The following is a 22,991-nucleotide window of genomic DNA, read 5'->3' as shown; positions in this document are numbered from 1 at the left end:
TCAGAACAATTGTCCGTCTTCCAGGTTGAATTAGAACATCGTTAAGCAAATTACGAGTCGTTAATAAGGATGCTCGTTAAGTCGATCGGTGCACGTCATTGACGACAACGATTGTGCCAAACCAGTGACGACCAAAACAGTATCGAATGTGATGTTTTCGCGTATCGGCACCCAATAATTCGGTATAAGGCAACGCCCCCCGAGAGTACGACCGGCCGCAGGAGCATATGGTCTAACGCCACCTCAGCGTTGCTGTTAGTCCGCGTCTATCGTCGGCCGCGTTGGGGTGTTCGTACTGTCCGCGTCGCTGTGTGCTCGTTTGTTTTTTACTTATCGCGTCCGAAATTTTCACCGTAAAAATCGTATCGTCAACAACACTGGCCGTGTACATTTTCTTTAAATCGCGTGGATACCATTTTCCGAGTGTTCGAATAACATTGGAATTATTATTGTAGTGAAAACTGTGCGCGCGTCCTTCGGGAAGAGTTACTTTTGAGCTGACGTTAATAAAAACAGGCGCTGAACAATTGGTGAGTTAAAAATAATTGTACAAAAATATTCGCTGGTTATTTTCATATTTGTCGTGGTCGAGACAATGAAACTTCTACTTAATAACGTATTAATAATTTAACGACGTCGGTGTATTAATGTGCCTTATGAATTTTTTATTGTTATCAAACGGACATTTCGACGTTATTAACGATTAAATTATTATTAGTGTCGTCCGGCATCATATTAGTTACTATTTTTTTGTCGACGGTTTCGGCATTGCTTGTGCGCGCAATTCAAAATTAATTCCCAACGTGTTCACTTTGCGGTCGTTCATTGTAAATAGCCGCTCGCTGTACGGCACAAAAATGTCCAATAACCGACACGGGATAACAATAGAATAAAAAATTATTTACGTTAACATCCATACCGAGAAATAGAATCCTTCGAAGCCTTACGCGTACAATTATTACACACATCCTGCAAATTAGGCAGTGAAAAATCGATACGCTGGAAGCACTTGAATACGGCAGGTTGAAGGTATAGAGTGTAATGTTTATCTATTAAACCTATTCTCACCTCGGACGTATCTTCTTTTTCAATATTCTCTATTCCAACTCTGTGTTTTAGAGGCAAATTAAGAGAAACGCTATATAATACCTCCGGAACCAATTCAATTACACTCTGAGCGCAAAAACCGCCGGTGCCTTCGAGTTAACCGATTCCATTTCAACTTTTTTCAATTACCTATGTACATGAAACGAACAAAAAATTGATTGTATTTTAACGATCGACTTGTAGAAATAATCGTCTGTTCGATTAGTAGTTATTTTCCGTTGAATTTCTGGCCGATGTATTACAGGAACTTACCTGAAATTGATCGTTAGTAATCGTTTATATATTTACAAATCGGACCGTTTCGGTTAAATTTTTATATTATTCGACTAAACTCTGTTTTCTCTAGACGTTTACACTATTTTACATAACTAGCTCGTATTACCAAATCAGAAAATTTTATTAACAATCAATTTACAAAAATAATTCAATGTCTTTTGTCATGCAAATCGTATTCGTTGTATAAAAATGTCTTTTAGCGGTACGTTGGCGACACACAAATGAACACTTTGAAATTAACTCCTAAAGTATTATTGTACCGACAGAGCTCCTTATAATTACAAACGAAATAAATTACAATAATTGTCGCGCACGTCTAGTAATTTGCACGTAAATTTCAAAACTTCGCCATTGATATTCTCATAGCATAGTAACAATAAGGTGTAAAGAATCAAAGAAACAATTTTAGAACTGACTACCGTAATGATCAAAGCCCACCGATTATAGACACGCTAAATAATCTATTACGTGACAATTATTTGTACACACGAGTCATGATGTTCGACTTTAATCAATACTCTACGCCGATTCGGATGTCTAGCAGAAAATGTTTTTTAATCAAGTCGACAACAGCCCAGTCAAAGGATTTTATTCTCTAATAGCGAAAGCTTGAAAAATTTCCGGTGCTTCGTAATATCGAAATATTATTTCCAATATTAAAATACGAATAGAACACTGACTGAGCTTAAAGCACGCGCACAGACTATGCTTTGTAATCAACATACATACATAACCTCCGTTAGAAGAAAAACCATCATAATGAAGGTTCAGGTAGTGAACATTATTACTGTCGACAAAGGAAAAATGAAATTTAAAAAGGAAAATAATAGTATTATATTTTCTTTGTAGTCATGGCAAAATTAAAATATCTTATACAGTATGTGCAAACCGAACACATGAAACACATGGTTCTTAAAACATAATATTTTTTTTACAAATATACTCGCATTTTTTTTAGTCGAGCTCGTACCTTGTATTTGCCTGAGTATCACGAAAACGTCGAGATAAACACATTTCGTGAGTATACGGGTAACTACTATTATTACTGTTTTTTTTTTCGATTCCAATCTATACACATTTGGACTAGATTAGAATACTGTTTGTGATGTGGCCCTAAGCAAATAGCCGTTACTCAGTTTGACTGGTATACGGAAACCCGAGATAAGTGACCAAAGTGTCAACGAGATCGTCGTTATCAAACTTAACATTCACACCCAGACCGATTGTTCACTGTACCTAGTATGTGTTTTGTACAACTCAACAAAAGCGACCAAATTTTCTAAAACTCATATACCGGGTGTGGTTAAAAACGATCATGCGGTAACGATTGTACAATGAAGGTGAAGCAAATCCTCGACAAACGCTCATCTCAATGGAAAGTATAAAACATTGTTTTACACCCAAGTGTCGTGGGTATTTGTTTTAGCTTGGTCGATTTAATAACATAAGTAGTATTTAGTAGGTTATGCCGGTCGCCTTTGCTGCTTGTTTCTTCACTACAAAAAGCACACTTTCAGTTGTTTATATTATTTATATTATCATAACGACTCTAATTACACTACTCAGAACAAACTGGTATAAAAGTTATGTTTTTTATTACGCCATAATAATTATTGCCATTAGGTACGCGCTTCACGTACTTCCAAACTTTCGCAGCAACCACGTCACTCGTACTATAAAATTAGTGTCCATTGAATCGTGCTTCATTGTTTGAACGTTTAAAAAATGTAATAGGTGCTATTATTTTGCTGTCGTGAAGCTGCTGAACAAAGACCTATCGTTATGGTGCATACTTTACACGGGTATTTATTGATTAGTTGTATTGTCGCTTCGGGTTAGATGATGATTGGCGTCCCAGTGTATTTGTCTGTGAAGAATAGGAAGAGGATCTAGAACTGTGCCCGATAGGCGTATTACTCATGACGAATTGTACTTTTACCACAAGTGCTTGTATTTACTACCTTTATAACGTACCTATAAATTGGTCTGTTTTAAGTAGAACAAGAAATCCAAGTCTGTGGATCCGATGCTCGAGCTTTATAATTAAACTAACGAATAACCATAAAATAATAAGCTCACAGTGGTAACGCTTTAAAACGACCGATAGAAATTTGGTTATGTGTAGTGATGATTTCGGATCATTCACTAGTAAACGGTAAGCGCCTGTCTCTGTCTACTTGGAAATATTTTTTTAGGACTCAAGATGTCTTAATGGCCGAATTTAAGTTGTTGTGCAAAAAGTGGATTGGTAACATGTCTTCGTATTTAACGATCACTGAAGGTTGACATCTGTGTAATTTTGTTTCTTTTTTAGATCGTTTAATATTCGATAAAGCACTTCTAATTACTTACGCCGTGTTCAATAGCGCTTTACATGTTGTTGGCTTCTACGTTTTTGCATTATATTTTATCGGTGCCGATTCCGTACAAATTTTACGTTATTCGTTTGCCGTCCGATTAACAAATGTTTGCTTAGACGTTGGCGAGTAGTGACGCCGAGTTCTATTTAAACCCATTAAATTCTATCATAGTTCACTATTGTTTTAAGCTTCATGTTCCGGTGGATATCTATCATTGACATATTATGAATAATGCATATGTCATATGCGTATCTCTTGTACAATTAGACCATCTCAATTGAACAATTACACAAATACCGTGCTGCACGTATGTGTAATATTGTTATTATTATTATTATTATACGGCTTAGCGTTGTGTGGGCTGCATAGTATTTTCATATAAATATAATGTTGCACCTTATCTGAGCCGAGTGCGTGTGCGTAGATTAGTGAAAGAAAAACTTGGTGTTTACCGTCTGACGCCTTTGTCGAGGGGAACTCGAACCTTGAGCTAATATTTGTACTCTTAAGACGACACTTCTCGGATACGATGATCAACTCCAATGGAATAATATCTAAAACGAATATATACATTATAGACAAACAAAATTTTATTGGAATAGATGCACTGTGTTTGAATTTTATTAGTTTAGTTTTACTGTTTTTACGAACTAATACTTAAGAATAAATACCACGAGTGATAAATTCCTCGGGTCCAGCAGATACTGTAGTAATAGTATAAAATAAATGTTTGACTCCCTCGATAAAATTTTACATTCCTAAATGCATAAAAACTTGTAAAATATATTTCCTTATGAAGTTTAAATAATACCTATTCGCCGTTCTTGGTTCCGCTAGGAACTGTTAGATTTTGCTAAGATGCATTGTAATATCGATCGGAGCTTCTATCTATTTCTCGTTTGACCCATTTGAACGATTCCTACAATACCTTTTAAAGTTACATGATACGCCTGTATGAGAATTTTGCTCGGGTTTATTTGACCTGAGACACTGTAACCGTAAATGTGAATTTCGATGCAGCACAGATCCAGAGCCACATTGAACCAATGGAGCGATAAATCCGTGATTTCATTTGAACATCAGAACGCCGTAAGAGGACACCCAATCGCGACCTATAATCTTGTCGTTTCGTATTTTCATGTTTGCCATTTTCTATCACTGCGTATGATCCAATGATAATGTTTATGATCCGTACCATAGCGAGTACGTCTTCGATTTACTGACAAATAATAATTTGTCAATCGGAGAGCTGCTTTCGAGCTATTTTAGTTCGTCTGGCGCTCGTTTAAAACAAATCACTGCATAGCCCGCAAGGCGTATCTTTCCGTTACCATAGCCTCTTAATTAGCCAGAATGATTGATGAGTTGAACCTGAGAATTGTAAGAAAACACTGGAAACGTACCAAAAATACACAGTCAACCGGCGATACACACACTTTCCCACATCACAATGTATGCGCCGCTTTAGCGTTTGTGTCCGCCGCCAACGCCATTGTTTCATACCTTTATTATACACCTTAGCGTATACTTTCATTATGCGTTTTTTTACGATGATCGTAAAACTGTTTTCTGGTGCACACGATGTTTTGCTCGAGGCAAAGTCGTCGGGCGTTACAAAATTCTAACATAAAATCACTAGAATATACTATTATATTGGTCAACCCTCAGTTGGCGTTAACAGTAGTGCTTTTTTTTTTTTTTTACTACGCTATTCTACAGGCTATTTTAGTATTTTTTCCTGATGAACTGCAACGTTTATATATTTTGTTATCGCAATAAATAATTTAAAAGCAAAATTCATTTTCGACTTGACTATTCGTCAATAGATCTCTTCGAGATACTCGAAATAAAATACTAAAGATTTGGTCAAAGGGCAAATAATATATGCAACATAAATAATGCGAATCGATTAAGTCGTTGAACCCGGAGGCGGCTTACAGGAGACCACACAGATTGTTGCTACACTTATGTCAAGTAAATCGGTATTTCGTCCAGATGTTGCCGATCCAATAGGATTATAATATTATCTAGACCGCGTTTGTCTTGTGATTAATTACATGGCACTCGAGTTCCGTGTCGTGGGTGGGTCTGGGCTAGCTGGCGGATCCTAGAAACGAATCGGTTAACTTTCCGGTAGTTAAGCAAAAGCTCTGTGGAGCGATTTCAGTGTAGTTCGCATGGTGCTTCGTTTGTAATAAATTGGAAACTGATTTGTCACGCTGTCAGAGCGCCATGACTTCATCCAGTAGAACTCGCACGTGTGTGTCACATAAGGACATAAAAATAAAGACAGTAGCAATAATTTACTCGTCCGATTTATGAATCAACACACGAGTTGTACATATTCGGTGTTCTAGGTGGTACTAGCTGTTGTTGGGATAGACCGTGTTATGTAAACATTATATGTGTACTGTAAATTGACGGTATTTTTCGTGGATTTCAAGTTAATAACGGCTACAAAAAACCGGTAGCAATTTTCCAACGTCTAAGCTTTGACCGTTAAATTATCAACTATGCATAAGTAATAAAATTTGTGTTTATATAATCGTTAAAGTGTGATGTATACAAAACCTAGACACTCATTAATAAATAAAACCCATAAAACGTCCTAATAAACAGCTCTTTTTTATTATGATTAAACTTGAGAATTATTCATTATAGTTTATTTATTCGTCTGCAGCCAGAAAATAATAAATCACTGGTCCAAAAACGTACTTTTTCAATTGGCGTATTCAAATATATTGAAAATCATTTAGATTTGGAATTATTCAAATTTCATGAACATTTAATTTGACATTAATCTAAGTTCTCTGTGTTATTGAATCTAAACGTGAACTTTCATTCTTTTGATTTATTGAATGTTCGATAAACTTTTTCGTTAAATGGAAAAATTCATTATAACTGAGGTAAAATTCACAATTATCGCGTTTCAATATTTATTCAATAATGTATTCAAAAGTTTATCCTATTTAATCACTGAAATACAAAATAGATACTGTGTAATGTAATTATCGAATTTATGATGTAAATGTCCAATAAAAACATGCTAAACATCCTCAAAATCATTATTCAAACACATTTTGGAAATGTGATAATCTCGTCGCATCAGATCTGATAGTATACTGTAATATAGACCTAATAATCTATAGGAAACCCACAAAATATTTACACAACAATTTACCGAGGGTGTACAATGGTTGTTTACGTTTGACTAAAAAATGTTATTTCCACTCGAAACCAGAAAGATAACGGATACAATCCTTCCCCACTCCAGAGTCATTCTCAGTTCATTTTGTTTATGCTCACTCCGGGAATGTTGAACGCACACCATCGTTGGGATAGTCGCTGTGTAACGAGAGGAGCCGAAGATTGACAAGAAGCACACGCCCCACTGACACCGGCAACAGTCTAATAATAATATTGCTCGTGCGTAGATGAGGCATCGATAAAAAATAATATTGCAGCTTTGGGGACGTCAAAGATACTCGGCGAACCTTCCTATACTAATATTCCGCAGATAACTGTGTTGCCGTTCAGCACTGTACCGAAGGATGACGTATATGTAAATTGCCATTATAAATCATCAGCTGACCGCATTTGCTGAAGTTGAAATAAATGAATTTAATATGGCGACGGCTTATCATGTTAATCGCCGCTAGGATAGCGGTACCATTTCATTGGCTGAACTAAACTTCTTGACATAATATTTTTATAACCGATGTCTCCTTTTATTGTTTTACATTTTCTAAATAAACTCAATGTTATTTTCGACAAAAAATAATCAATTTTTCTATCGTAGCACCAGCAACATTTAATAGCAAAATTAAGGGTATTCTGAAAATTTCAACGGTTTCACGCGTGTTTCTAAATATCGGAACAGAGTTAAATTTATTTATGTAATAATATGCACGTGTGCTTTACTCTGAACTGGCATAAAAAATTACCCTACTCGAATCACGCATCATTGATTAAAATTATCTCTCGGTCGAATGACTACGTACCGAATGGACCGATTAAAAACACAGCCATTTAACGCGCTGCTACCTTTGTACGCGAGAAACGTTAATTTCCCACAATTTTTTAATACGCGACCACCGATGATGATTATTATTAGCGAGCAGTGTGTTAACCGTCACACCAATATCTCTGCAAGTCATCGACGTATGAACGCCGCAGAACTCACAAAAAGATGGTACGTGGGAAATTATACGGAGCACGACCAGCGTTCTAGTTCTACCGCGTTTGGGGTGATGAAGGTGGAAAATTTATATACTGAAATATTATTGTACGACTCCGTACTATATTAGCCGGATATGAGCCTGTCGTTTGAGACCTATTGTGTACCCGCCGGAGAACAGAAATCACACAATCATGGTACCCAGCTGTGATATTAATTTATTTGTGAGTGCCATGAATTATACGACGTTAGGACATCAGGGTAACAATTTTTTATACTCCGAGCCAATGGGAAGTGTGCATACAGCTCGATTATTAAATAACCATTAAGTAATTTTTTGTTTGCAATCGATAGAACTTACGAGAGTGGTGGTCACAGCTGACTGTTTTAAATGTATTCAATATCAGCTTATTGTTAAACAAAATACGGAGGAAATAAACCGGTGACGAACGCTTTTCTATAAGTGGCTAATCCTTTCCGGTAGCCCCATCGGGAAACCATAAATAAAATATACGATCGTAAATCCATTAATATTCCATAGAACATAAAAAACGAGTAAATATAAAAACCGAGACCTTTTACTCCGCACTATGCGATAAAGTGTATTTTTTCGCATTTTATTTGGATCAGCCCATTACTGATATGTTATCTATTTTTTTTTTTGTTCTTAATATAGTTGTACACGTTATTTCATTAATTAGAAAAAAATGCTTGGTCACTTGATAGGGGGTGCCGATAACTGAAACATCAATTTTACACTATCATGTTTGACATTAATCATAATTGTTCCGACACGGGCCGATTCCATTTGTATTCTTTAGTTTAATTATAGTTATCGTACCCGTTAATACGAACAATCGCGAGTTGAAATTTATTTTTGTTACACGCTCTTAGTATTTTAGGTGTGTATGAGAAACGGGTCAAAAAAAATATCACTCCTTTGAAGTATACGACTTCTTACTCTTGGCTTCTGAACGTATTGTTGTTTTTGTACAAGTAAACATTCATAACGAGCTTTTATTACATTTATATTAAATGTTATTTTTTATAAACATTATATGCGCTGCTGGTGCAAGCAAAACGTATATTGTTGGACATTTATTTTGAACAGCACTTTATTTCTTAAGAGTTTTATTATTATGCCGGTAATAACATATCACGAAAAACATAAATAAGATTTAGTATCAATAAATGCTCCGTTCAATATTTTATTGTAACGTTTTATCAATAATAAAGTGCACTCATTGTTTAAATGATATTTAACTACAGTCGAGGAGTTTTATTCTTGACTCGTATTTCATCAAAGAGATTCGATCCTGATAATGATAATATGTTCTGTAGCGTTTTTATAATTGTTTTATTATTCAGAAATGTATTTTCTCGTTAATATTTTTAAAGCAGTCCACGGAGACAAAAAATTAAACGTCACATAAATAACGTTCAGTTAGATATTTCGTCTTAGAAATACTGATGACGAGAAATCAGTAAATCAATTGACCGAGTAAAAATTGAACAAACAATCAAATGATGTTCATCGGCATCACTCGAAAAATACTCATTCATCCGACTGGAGACTGAAGAAATGGTTATCGTGAGCATATATTAATCATCTCCGGATTCAGACAGCCGATGTCTTCATGCCGAGTTATGCATATTTATCAATTTTGATATTGTTATTAAACGAGATCTGAGAGGGCTACACCCGCCAAGCTGTCAAAATATGTACACATCATACATTAATTTTATGACGAATACCGGCAGTCGAGCCGAGATACATCACCTACCTGCGCACAACTCGACATGTGTAATTTTCAATCAATTAATTTTTCGTTTATGTATTCAAGAGTATTTATTTGATTTTTAATGAATTAAAAAGTACATTCGAGGAGAGTGCGCGTGCTTAGATGTTTGGTTTGAGTATTTTCAGTTACATATTAATCGCTAGACACTCGTTTTATAATAATGAAAACTTGGTAACCGAAACTCAATGTTGATCATTAATGATTAATCTTCTAATGTTGTTCCGAAATGAAAAAAAAAGTAACTACGAAATCTCAAGTACATGGATTTCACTGTAATGAATCAGCGTTTTTGTTTAAGCCCTACCCTTATCGATTAAGGGTGGTTTACCGATATTAGTTAAAAGTAACATGTGTTTCGCGGTCTTGTTACAAACACCCTCCGGAATATTGCCATTTATTACCGTAGCCAAATGACAGTGTACATTACAGAGGACCAACACAACTGGCGAGGTGGTCTAGAAAACATAAACTGTAGAATCGCATCATTTCTTAAATGTTCTCCGTGTCGGTGCAACAACGTGTTTTCTCGATTAATACCATTTCGCCCATCGATGACGTGGTGCGCATTGAATTGGCGGTGTTGTGGATTTTATTCCGCCGTGTCATTACCAAAACATTGTAGTAGGTCGACTAGCCGTGTTCGCGAAAACGGCGGGTGGCCCGTGCAGTCAAATTAGCCCACGTCGAGCGTGAAAGGTGGTCGGCCAAAGACCCTGTGCCGGGGGAGCGGCGAGACAAGGGTCGTGTTCTAGGGTCACGTGGCCACACGAACACAATAGGAAAATACTAGCGGCCGTGTGCACGACAGCAGCACAAGGGTCGTTGTGGGGTGGAGTCCGATCGTACGGCGGCGGCGGCGGCAGAACGTCGATGCAATAGCGGCTGCCAAGTAATCAAACAAATGCACAATTACATCGATAAGAGAGTGTGTTGTACTAGAAAGTCTAATGAATATTACCGTACGGTTGTGTACGAACCCATTACAGCTGTACATTGTTGGGTCGGTTAAAAAAATTCCTAAACGTAAACGCATTGTTTTTGCCCGATGATGTCTAATTAATTTATTTGTATAGGTGCAAAGACTAATAGTTGTTTATAGAGCGCGCAATATCCGGTTTTCGATGTATACAAATTGTTTTACATAATGTGTAATTACTGCGACTGCAGTTGTTGTCACTGTTCATAGCTGTCTGTTTGGCCGCACACTATTTATTCAAATATATCGGTTACCGTCAACAGATATTTTCCATTCAGCTGTTGTTCTTAGTCTCGAATCTTATGTAATTATCGAAAACCGTTATTGTCGTGGAACCACTGCAGGCTCACATAAAATCGGAATACCGTCCAGACTATTGAAAACAACTCTTCCACAAAATGTGCGTTTGTTTATCAAATGACCATCTGTAAAACCACACGCAAAGCACCGGTTTTGACCGACGTTGTTTCCTTATTGCCAAACAATTGGCAAACACGCGTATGTGTACCGCGTAAACAAACAAACAAACACACGATTCTCTACGTAAACCCTGTGCGTTTTATTGTTGGTAAATTAATTTGTTTTTGACATATGAATCTGGGGTCAGCACAAAGGGTTCAAAACAGCGTATATTATTATTTTACTTTTTCCAAAGAGCTTTCCAGTTGCTTTAGCGTTTCATTATTATTTATTTTAATTAACCGGCTACGGCCTTGCCGAGAGTGTTTCGAGTAGTCTTTGCATTAGCCGTACGCACGGGCTCTAGTGTAATAACACTATTCAAATATTACTGCGGCTCTCCAGCGCCATTTTGGGGCACATGTGCGGCGTATTCGCTTGGGAATCCCACTCCCCAACGGGTCTTACGCACGAGGTGGGACTTTTGTATTAGGGAAATAAAAATGAGATATTGCATAGTCCGAAATGAGAACGTCGGTAATGACTAAAAACGCACGTATCCAGAGTATAAGCTCTTCATACGCGATAGGGTAGGAAAACGCATCGTTACCATAAAATAGCACAGACAACCGCAGCGCAGCCCGATTGATCTGCGGCGGATGTATGTGTTGGAAATAATGTTTACAAAAGTCTATTGTATTTATATCCTTGTGTTTCAAGTGGCAGTAAAAGTAGCTGTATAAACACGCCTCTTCGATTGGCTGTCCGCATGTAGTATTGGACGTTATCCAAAGGAAACAATTTGTGGGCTGAAGCTGGTTTCTTTTCTTGTCAGGCCAAAATAACAGTCTCTAAACTTTACGAAAACGCTCAGACGTGACTTTTTTCCCATCTCCAATGGCATACGTCTCGAAAAGCGCAATAAATCTGCTACCCTTATAAACGGCCGATGCAAATTCTAGAATACATTTTAAATCACAGCGTTGTATAAAAAGATTACAAATGCAGTAGTTGTATTGTTCTCATACACACTGTGAACACGACTTAGGTTGTAACGGCGTAGACTAACATAATGATATTTTGGATGATAAACAGTTGAACAGGGGTGGGGGTATTCCAATTGCTGTACAGAAGCAAAGTGAAATCTACATTTTATTAACTTATTTTTCTTCTTATTTTTTATTTCGGTAGAAGAGATAATGGTGATACCGGTATAATTTATAACGGATTACTAACGGATGTCTGAGGAAAGGGGTACAATAAAGTTGGAACAATATATAGTTTTATCCCCCGAGTGCTCAGGTATAAAATAACTACCGGAGAGTAGGACAAACGTTTTCCCGGAGGCAAGCGTTTTTTCTCATTTCCAGCCGTTTATTTACGATCCTTTTAAAAAACAAAAGCGCTTGTTTGGCTCAGTGTATTTTTTTAACTGTGCGCTATGAAGAGGAAATAATATTCTATGAAATACTGAAATATAAATAATTAGTATTTGGACGAGAACAATTTTTAAATACTCCGTTACAAAATAAATATGTTATATTGGTGAATTATGTTTTCTTTATTATTTAGTGAACAATTGATCTTCATTATCCAGCAGCGCAATTTTTCTAGCACATCAAAAACGGTATTAATTAAAAATTCAACATCTATTTGATAAATTCATTATTATACAAGTTCATATATTTTTGTTTGTATTATTATTAAAAAATATTTGTTGCGACTTAATGGATGTAATTTTACTTGTTATTAAAAAAATTATCACCTAAAATATTCTCTAGCCCTGATGATTCTTGACCATTCTTCTAAGCTAAACAATTTTCCATGTACTGCAAAACTCTTTTATTAGTAATGTTCGTTTCCGGGACATTTGTTTCCCAATTTAGCTATATAATACTATTCTTTGAAGTTACCCAATGGATATAGAAAATCTTTCTTCTACTTTAATACCTACTAAAGACATTACTTTTTGTTAGAATAAAAAATATTGTTGGATTGGTTGTAGAGAATCTGGCATAACAATATTACAGTTACAATAGGATTTGTTATTTCTTAAAACATTAATATCTCAATCGTATTTATAATAATATACAAATGTCGAAACAAAATCGCATTACTTATAAATATCTCGTGCATACGGTTTCGAATGTAGTGAATACTTTTATTAACAGAATATTTTATTTATGGCCGTTTTTTGGTTTGTATAGTTATACTGAGGCAACAGGTCAAAGAGATTCAAAAATAATGGATTTGATCACAAAATGGAACATTATTTAAAGATCACGCACGAGTTAGACTCTGTTGTACCTTTTATCCGACTGAAGAAATTCTCTAGAGAGATGATTTTGTTCCGAAATCTGATTCGTTATCGTCCTCTTAGCGTTGTGCCATGATTTTCAAATATTTTTATATTATAAGCAGCAATTTTTTTTCATATTATAAAGTTATAAAAAAACATTTATGATTCATATTATAAAAAGTTTCCAAGAAAACAGCGAGCACATGGATATATCTCTTTAAGTTTTTACTATCCTAAATAATTACAAAAGTCTTTACTAATAAAGACTTTTGTAATTATGTTTTAAATTGAAAAGAGATCACCAAAATAGCGTCGATATATTATGTGTAGAACTATTACTATTATGTCTCTTTGAAAATTTAAGAAACGCTTGGTTATTTTCTATTGAAAAAAATAACTTCAGTTGCTAATTATATGAGAATGTGTAATTCACTAAGATCTGACTATAATGTTTTTCTTCTATCAATCATAAATAACAATGTATTATATATTCTGTCAACTTACCTCAACATAAGCTAATGAATAATAAATGTTTGTTGCTATTGCTCATTGATACAATATTTAGATTCAATTACCAAGCAAATTGTTGCAAGTCATTGGGGCGTATGTCGTTATTGTAATATTGTTATACTACAGACACTTTAAGTGTTTTTACTTAGGGAGAGCTTCTGTGTGGTAGCTCATCATTGTGTAGGTACGTGTAAGTGAATATGATGACCGATGGTACGCGTACGTTGAACATATGGGTATTATAAAGGAAAATAAATGTTGTTACAGTGAAACCGTTGATGGCGTGACAGACAAGGGATTCAAAAGAGGTCAGAGGGTCGTTAAAATAACTTGCGCAACATTTAGTTGAAAACCAAAAAAAAATTGTCTTAAGTGAAATACATTTTTATTTTGAACCATTTAATGGAATTATTTCTACTTCAATTAACCCTAGAATTCCACAGTTGATAGTAATATAGTTATGAATTCTTTTAAATATACAATCACAATTAATGCATTTGTTACTCAACGGAAATAACTTCGAATATGTGTAATTACTAATTATACGACTGTCGGGTCACTTTTGTAAAATAAAAATCAAAGTATATTATCCAAACCAGTTTTGCTAATTTATTCTTTTTATACTGTATATACATGTGTTTCTGGAATTTTAAATAGAGAAAATCGGCTATATTATCTCGTGTTTTAATAGCAATTACATGTATTAAAAGAATTATGTACGGTCGTTCCGACAATTGATACAAAACATTATTTTCATGTAAGCCAAGTACCACGCGTGCACTGGTAAAATGCTAGTCTCTGGTTACCTCGATGTTGGTTACAACACCAACATCACCGCACCTCCAGTACTCACTCTTACAGTGGATAAGTAAGTGGTCTTGAAACTCGTGGGAGAGATTTATGCCTGCCGGTGGCACAGGTACATGAAGTCCAACCACTCAGAACTCTTAAACTTGGCCGACGCTTTTTCGCGGTCCATTACCAAATTATTTGATAATACTTTAAACGTGACGCCGCTAGTTAATCGGTTAGTTTCACATTACTTATCATTAAAGAATTTCCAGATATCTGATTATTTTATCTGCACTGCATAAAAATAAAAACTTTTTCATAATTATTATTTTTTAAGTAAAATTATTCTGTAAGGTTTTCTGTCTCGAGTCAATCAACATAACAGTAAACTCCCATCATCATATTTTCTGGATTTATTCACAAGAAATATTTCATCTTGAATTAAACTTTATGGTACTAATATTTATTCTGTTTAAGCTAATTTATAAACATTGCTTTTTTTTTTGTGTTGATTCTTTTAAAAGAGTTATTTTTTATGAAGGAATCCTTTGGGTAAAAATCGTCTGCTTAAAACAGTTGATATCATATTTTCTAATAAATGGTCATATCTATAGATATATTATTTATGCTCCCCACTCTACCCAGCGTTTTCTCATAGACACGTCTTGCAAAGTGTCAATACCAATAAACCACATTCGACTAGAGTAATGAAAGCTCGCTTTCGCCTCAAGGGAAATTTTTCAAAAAGCTTGGTCAATGTTTTTTCTTATATATTTTTTCCCTCTTTCGATGAAAAAAGCCCAAGTATATTAATTGCCTTCGAGGCGTAAAGAGTTTCTTCAAAACCACACAAAATGAAGGACGTGCTCAAAATAGCAATGGAATGGAATATTTGCAGCGTATTAAATGAATTTAAACTTTATTGTACTAATTTAATTATAGATACACAATTTCGTGAATTCTAAGTAGAACTTTTGTTTTATTTTCAGATAAGTGCTGTACGGTTTATCATTGTCAAGTTTTCCAGCTTCGGCCTACATTGTAAAAGGTATTAATAAAATCGAATTTTTAGTAGTATTCGGGTTCGTGAAGATGTGTCAATATTAATGGTTTTATTTCTCCCGTCCTCTTTCCATCAACTCCTTTATTACGACGAGTTCAAAGGCACACTGTCTGCGTGCCGTATTATAAACGTCATGTTTGCAATAAACGTCAAGGCACGGGCCTACGAAGCATTTCGTTCAGAGGGGAGTAACCGGAGTCCCTTTATAATAATGTGGCCTGGGCCAGTTAAAAAAAAAAAACATCTGCGATTAAATTGTCAACGGGGGCAGCTGCGATTTAGAGACCATCAACAAAAAAAGCGCTTTTGTTTCTGAGAGGGCTTTTTCAAGTTGAACGATCATGCAGGTTCGCGGCTATTTCTATGTTAGGAAAGCCCCTCTTTGAATACTGTTGATACCGTTATAATATACGCTATATGGACGCACATTTATTGCAATTTTTTTACCGATGAATAATCACTGAATGATTTGATCGAAGTGAAAATTTGTTTTATATTACAGTTAACCAACTAACAATCACAGTGTATTATGATTAGCTACTTATTGTCTCATCAATCAAATATTGTAGTGTTTAAAGTGCATTCATATTTTACTTAGGATGGGTTATATAAATCAATTTTCTTTATCTTTAAGTTATCTATAGAGTTTTCCAGAGTCTACTATATTTACGCATTGAACTTTCGAAAGTTAATTTCCGTTTTAAAAGAAAAACAGTATAAATAAATATCCGTTATCATTTGGATAGGATGGATTAGGGTCGGAAGTTGTGTTTGAAAAACGAGAAAAACTCACGTCTATACTTCATTGATGTACAGTCGAGGGGTTAAAATATAAATAAAAAATGACATGTTCCTTAGAGGTAAATTTCATTATTATTTTATAATTACAAAATTTTGTAGCTCATTTTGTAATTTATCTTATTTATAACCAGAAAGTTTTCATAAATCACATTTTAGCCTAACAAGATGAATAAACTCAGAATCGTATTATTATATACAAAAAAAAGCGGAACATTTTAAAATGGACCAAAGTTAAATAAATTTAAAACATATTTAATGTATTCTTAATAATAAATGTTTGCTATTTGTACATGAGAGTTGAATTGACAAAATACCATTTGCATATTCCTTTATATTTTATCGTTTTGTTTAAGTAAAACAAAGAAAACTTTTCTGTTTATTTTAATGTATTTGATTTTCAACTGTGCCTAAATTTGAATTGACGGTACACGAAAATAACAATAACACATTGATTTTTAGAAAAATATCAAAAACGTTTATGTGTTTTTTATTTGCGTATTTACATTTTGTTGACGACTACTTGCAAATTGTTTGCCTATTTGAATCAATATTGTTCTGTATATTTTTATTTAAGACAATCGACGTAGAAAAACAAATACTTTTATTTTTCACAGTATTTATTTTTATTTTTACTAATATTAGCATTATTATGTATTTGATTTATATGTTTTGATTTATGCAAATGTGTAGATTTAGGCATAATTAAAGTTCTTGTTTAGAAAGAATTATAAAGTGTAATCATTCTTTGACTTTTAAACAATTATGAAATCGACAAGTGATAACTCAATTTGTATTGAATTTCTATTATTATTTTCTCTTTTGGGGTATTTATTTTAAAGAATCAAAATTTGTTTGGATAACTTTTATTATATGTTATATATTTAGTTGTGATATTTTTTTTCGTTATTTCTCCGTCATGATAATGAATGTATGTTCGAAGTTGTGTACCAAGAGGGAGCAAATATAATAAATGTAGAACTCGAAACTGAACATGCATAGTCAAATCCATCCCATTGTTGGAAACTGTAATAATTTATGTTGGACTATACGTGCGAGTATTATAGCGAAAATTTACGGCATTTAGCCTGTATTTTGGCGGCTGAAACGTTACCCTTGGGCGTTACTAAACCCATCCTACCAAAAAGGTGTTGAAAGTGAATATATATATATAGGGAAAAAACTGCAGCATCACTGTACAATAATAAATTAGAAATAATCCAATGTATGTCATAAAAAAAAAAAAAAATGTTATTTAGTTACTAACTAATTCCATTGGCATTAAACTTAGAATAGAAACGCTGTATACTCGATCGATTTTTAACACAGAAAATTAAAATTATGATAAGTTACATAAATATCATATATCTTTACAAGTTATAAGGGATGATGGCGAATTTACTTTATGAATCAATACAAATTTTTACTATTAAATTTATTCGGATTTTTTAAAAGAAACACAATTAAGTTATTTTAGAAAAATATGCAAATGTAGACCAAAACGTCCTTCACACAAACAACAAAGAATGGTGTTAATACTCTTTCGCTACAATTTTCTAAGTTATAAATCAAATTTATGGATATTATTTAATTAGTTCATTGTTAAAATGAGAACTTATGTAGAACTCGTAAAATTTTAAAACCCAGTGCATTCATTTTATTGCTTTCACACGTGATGAGATTTTGAACAATAGAACATATAAATAAATGTATCAACACATTAGAAAGGATTATCGGCGATAGGAGTTTCAGAAACTGCCATATCCCTTAAAGTTGTAAAGTATCTTTAGAAGGCTATCACTGCTATAATATTGTGAGCACACGACATTCTATAGGATTGACCCCTCCCTTCATCTATATTCAAACCGGTGACGGTCAGCCCGCATTTAATCTAATAAAATATATAGATGCCTATTGTAAACATTGCGCAGCTGACACCCTGTGGACCATGTAGGAGGCTGGTTAGAACATAATGATTGTGCTGGCCTTTTGAATAAGCTGAAAATGAATAAGCGATATGTTTTTGGAAAAATAAAAGGACACAGAAACGAATTCAATATAAAATGTGAAAAATACAGTGATAAAGACACCAATTATTATTAGGAAGTGTGTACAATGATTTGTGTGTCTAGATGTGACAGATTTCACTATTCAGAACATCTGATATTGTTAAACAAGCGTAGAGCTATGAATTTTATTAGGGTTATTGTCGATACTGCTTATTGTGTTGACCCTTGATAACATTAGAAGCAATTACTGGATAAGAATAGTTTTTAGATCGTGTCTGCCTTAGAGTTAAACGATTTTTTATATCCTTGAATTTAATTCTATCATAATGAACATTTGAAATAATAGACATGGTAATTATAATTGTAAATAAAATGTATAGACTAATTGACCAATAAACATTTATGCATAATATCTACAGAAATGGTTTTTGCCCACAAAGTAAAACGTTTTTAAGAAACTAAAAATACTTGGAAGTCTTATCTTCTGTAATTCTGGTGCTACGTAGAAATTTAAATGATTTATGTTGCTAGAGAAATGTGCAACTTTTACAGCATGACAAATTTGAAAACCAAAGAATCATACAAACGGACGTTGAACGTGACCGGAGCGACCAACTGTGTTACACATATAGTTGCAATATTCAGGCAGGTGGTTACTTATGAACATAATTATCCTTATACTAAAGTTGTAATGTCCTTGTAGACTTTAATCATCTGGGATCGTGTTTTTTTTAAGTTATCCAGTGTACTACTTTACTGTTAAATTTGCATAATATATTCGCTTATTGTTGTCAAACTGATGGTATCTTGGTCTAAATGAATACGGTTACATGTAAATTGAGTGTGACTAAATTCTTTGAAATAAAGCATTAAAAAAGCATATAAATTCTACCCAGGATACGGTGTAAAAGCTTAATGTTGAGTTATTATAAAGCAGCACGAACCAATAGTTGTTTAACGAATGTAAAAAAAAATAACCACAGAAACGCCCACATTGACAATCTTTGGTGACGATTAAGTTATTTTATCATATTAAATCAACGATTATACTATTTCAAATAAAAATTAAATACACGCATTTTTTTAGTGTCCGTCCACTAGCTAGGGAGCTTTAAGCTTGAATAAAATAACCATAAAACCAACAAACATACACGCTCATTGTAAGCTGTTATTTTTACTTTGTCATTGGCACATTTTAACTTGTCTTTATGATTCACAGTAACATATTACAATTTATACATTTATATCATGTAATCTCTTATGCTCTCATTTTTAAAATAACTAGTAAATTGCTATCCATTTATAATTTGACGATTTTAAACAACGTTTCTATAATGTTATTTCTTCGCTATTCGAACTCGGTTGAAAATAAACAAATCAAAATCTGTTTTTCGCACAGTTTGATATTAAACATTTTAGTCAAAACCATCGTATTGTTCTACTAGTTTTAAACACGTGATCGCAATTTTATTGTTTTTGTACAAATAAAAGACCATGAATGACCTAATGCTATTAGCAAGCAATACACGGCATCCAATAGACAATAGAAAGTACATGTGGTAAAATCGACACTGTAAAAGTTATACTACCGTTACATTTGTAAAGTTTCTGAGGAAAAGTGCACCCTTGGGGTCGAGCAACAATGGGCGATCTACAAAATAATTTTGTATGAATGAAGTGGAGGTCTAAGGTAAATGACTACTATGTATAACTGCTTCACATCAACACCGCTACTGTATACATATACACACGCATGCACTCGTTTTCACACGCCCAGAGCTTTTTCTTTTCTATAATGCATTTCGATCATTTTATTCGGTACGAATGAGTACCCCCCTCGATGAGAATTCAGTCATATGTCCACAGTGGTATTGTTCTACCCTACACACAACGCTTCTGTGCGTGTGCTGTATTCCTTTTAGTTTTGTTAGCTCCCTTTCTCTACACTCGTACCAAAATATTTCGGTTGTGTAATACCAATAAGCACCGAATGGAATCAATGATACTCGTAGAGAAGAAAATATATATATATTTTAATACAAAATAATGAACATGTTTGTGCGTAACTTACCCTGCACTGCTAGTGTTTAAAATCATAAAACGCGTATGAGGCGTTTGCTTTTTAAAATGGCAAACGTATTAAGGACCTTTCATTTTGTACAAACATTGCGCATTATTAAAGTTTAATGTTACCTAGTCGTAGTAGTTTTTACCTGAACTCCCGTGTACGGGTTCGTATTATAAAGTATGTGCATTTCGTTTGAAAGCGTTGGAAAAAAGTTGGGGATGCGTAACGTTTTAATGGGCTTTAGAAAAATGTACATACGGGGGCGAAAAGAAGCAATCAAACGTGTCGGGGCGGTCGACCTCGAGGGAGTAAGCCACTGGCGCCAACACCACTACAAAAGGACGACATAAATGAAATTTCTTCCATATACCACTAGCCAGAGCCAATATCAACGAATTCTGCCGTACGCACCGTGTGAAAATCAACCCCACAACCGGAATCCTAATGAACCTTCATTCCCCTTCAAAGAACTGAGCTTTCTTCGTGGTGTCTTTTAGTATTAACCAAGATGGGCAGAAAACGTACATAAAATGTTCTGGAAAGCAATTCCTAACATTACTCTGCGCGCGCTTTTAAAAGACTATCATCGGATTTAACGTTACTCTAAGTGCAAAAATAACCAACCAGAAATTTGCTATGGGTTTGTTACGATTCACTTTTAACGAATTAAGTTATAACATTTTTACCAAAGTACGAAACTATACCAAAATTAGTTTCAACATTAATTATTAATGTTAATATTTTCACGAAATGTATTTTGCTTTCGATTTTTTTTTTTCTTACAGTTTACAACATTTGTGGGTAAACTTAAATAAGTTATTCTGTCTATAAAACTCTGACTAGAATACTTTTCAGAACAAAAATTATATTAAAACAGCTGAACATCACTCGCTGTATACTATTATAACCGTCAACGGCAAACAAGCTTTTGCTTTTGACGTTCAGCTACGGTTGTTTATTACCTAGTTTACGGTTCACCAACACTCGATGATGTTGTACTAGCACACAAGTCTTCTGAAAATATTATTTCCTCGTGTAAAACAAGGATTTGTATTCCCTTCTGTTATTGCGTTTATTTTTCACTAGAAAGTGATTTCATTCTACAAACAAATAAAATACTAGTTTTCAACATTCAGCTTCAGGGTTTAACACCGTCTTCTCTACGGGCCGCTATTTTCACGTATCATTGAGCTTGATTAATACCCTATTGGGTAAATGTCACGTTCAAAACTATACGAATATAACTAAATTGAACTTTGTTAGTATAGTTGGATAACTTATACGAATTAATATTGAAATGTGCAGTTCATGATAGTATAATTTAAAACCATATGGCTAATATCAATTGATCCATTATTAGTTGTTAAGGTATTTTTAATTAAAAGTTTATTCATATAATGTACAAATATTTCATTTATCAATTAATTATTCGTTTTCAACGTGGTACTATTGTTGCTTGAATAATTGGTTTTTACATAGTCACAAATGATAATTCACACGATATACCCAAACAAAACAAAAGCATCACACAATTTAAAAACATATCGTACAAAGTTAGAAAAAAAATTAATGTCATTGTCGTGTTAATTTTGGGTTTTTGTTTTGATTGAAAAAAGAAATCTGATAAAACTTGTACATAGAAATATGAAATTTGACCCCCAAAAAGATCAACATAGGTCTCTTGTAATCTAATACTTAATTGATTCTAATTAATAATACATATATAATATATGTAATGTATACACATCCTTTGATTTGGAAAACATCAGTAAAAATCAAAAGTAACATCTATTGTCTAGTTAATCAAAAAAATATTATGACAAAAAATCTAAAGATAATGACCTAAAAGGTGAAACCAATTACATATTATAATTAATTTTAAGAAGTAGCACCACATTGAAGAAATGAAGCTGTGGAAAGAAACTGTTTTGAAATAGTCTTCTACACTCGTCTTTTTGACAAGTAACGTAGACTCTGAATGAGAAGTTTTGTAATTAGTTTTAGTTTAAACACTATGGTTCTTTGATGAGTTGTTTCTCTCGAGAGAGAAAATAACAAAATTTTCTTGCCAACATTAATTACTATCGCACATAGAACCAGTCTATATAACGCGTTGCAGTTTAAGTCACTGTCAATTTGAAAAGTTGTACAATGAGTATATCTTCTTGTGAAAATGTGTTCCAATGATATTTTTTTTATATGTATTGATTTCGTTTCATGTATTCTTTAAGCAATTTCAATAAAATATTTTAGTGAAATTTGTCAACAATTATGAATCAAAGCGTTAACTCATCCGAATTTAAGAAACGAGATTATCTGGTATTTTTTCCGGAATTTTTTTTTGGGATACATGTT

The 22,991-nt window shown here is 33.8% G+C and overlaps 1 protein-coding gene across 2 annotated transcripts in view; it reads left to right on the top strand.

Moving 5' to 3' along the window:
- The first annotated feature begins 247 nt into the window (after nt 1–247).
- Nucleotides 248–22,991, top strand: part of LOC126895946 (discoidin domain-containing receptor tyrosine kinase B-like) — a 79,877-nt gene continuing 57,133 nt past the window's right edge. The window contains exons 1-2 of one of the 2 annotated variants that reach the window (XM_050668295.1): nt 248–530; nt 15,688–15,746. The gene's annotated coding sequence lies outside the window, so the exon portion shown is untranslated. The remainder of the gene's footprint in view (nt 531–15,687; nt 15,747–22,991) is intronic. The other variant, XM_050668297.1, reaches the window with a different exon arrangement.

The sequence above is a fragment of the Daktulosphaira vitifoliae genome, unplaced genomic scaffold, assembly GCF_025091365.1.
Source record: "Daktulosphaira vitifoliae isolate Bord-2020 unplaced genomic scaffold, ASM2509136v1 Scaffold_1, whole genome shotgun sequence".
Classification (NCBI taxonomy): Eukaryota; Metazoa; Arthropoda; class Insecta; order Hemiptera; family Phylloxeridae; genus Daktulosphaira; species Daktulosphaira vitifoliae.
Note: the sequence above shows the minus strand (reverse complement) of the source record. Positions and strands in the feature narration are given on the sequence as shown.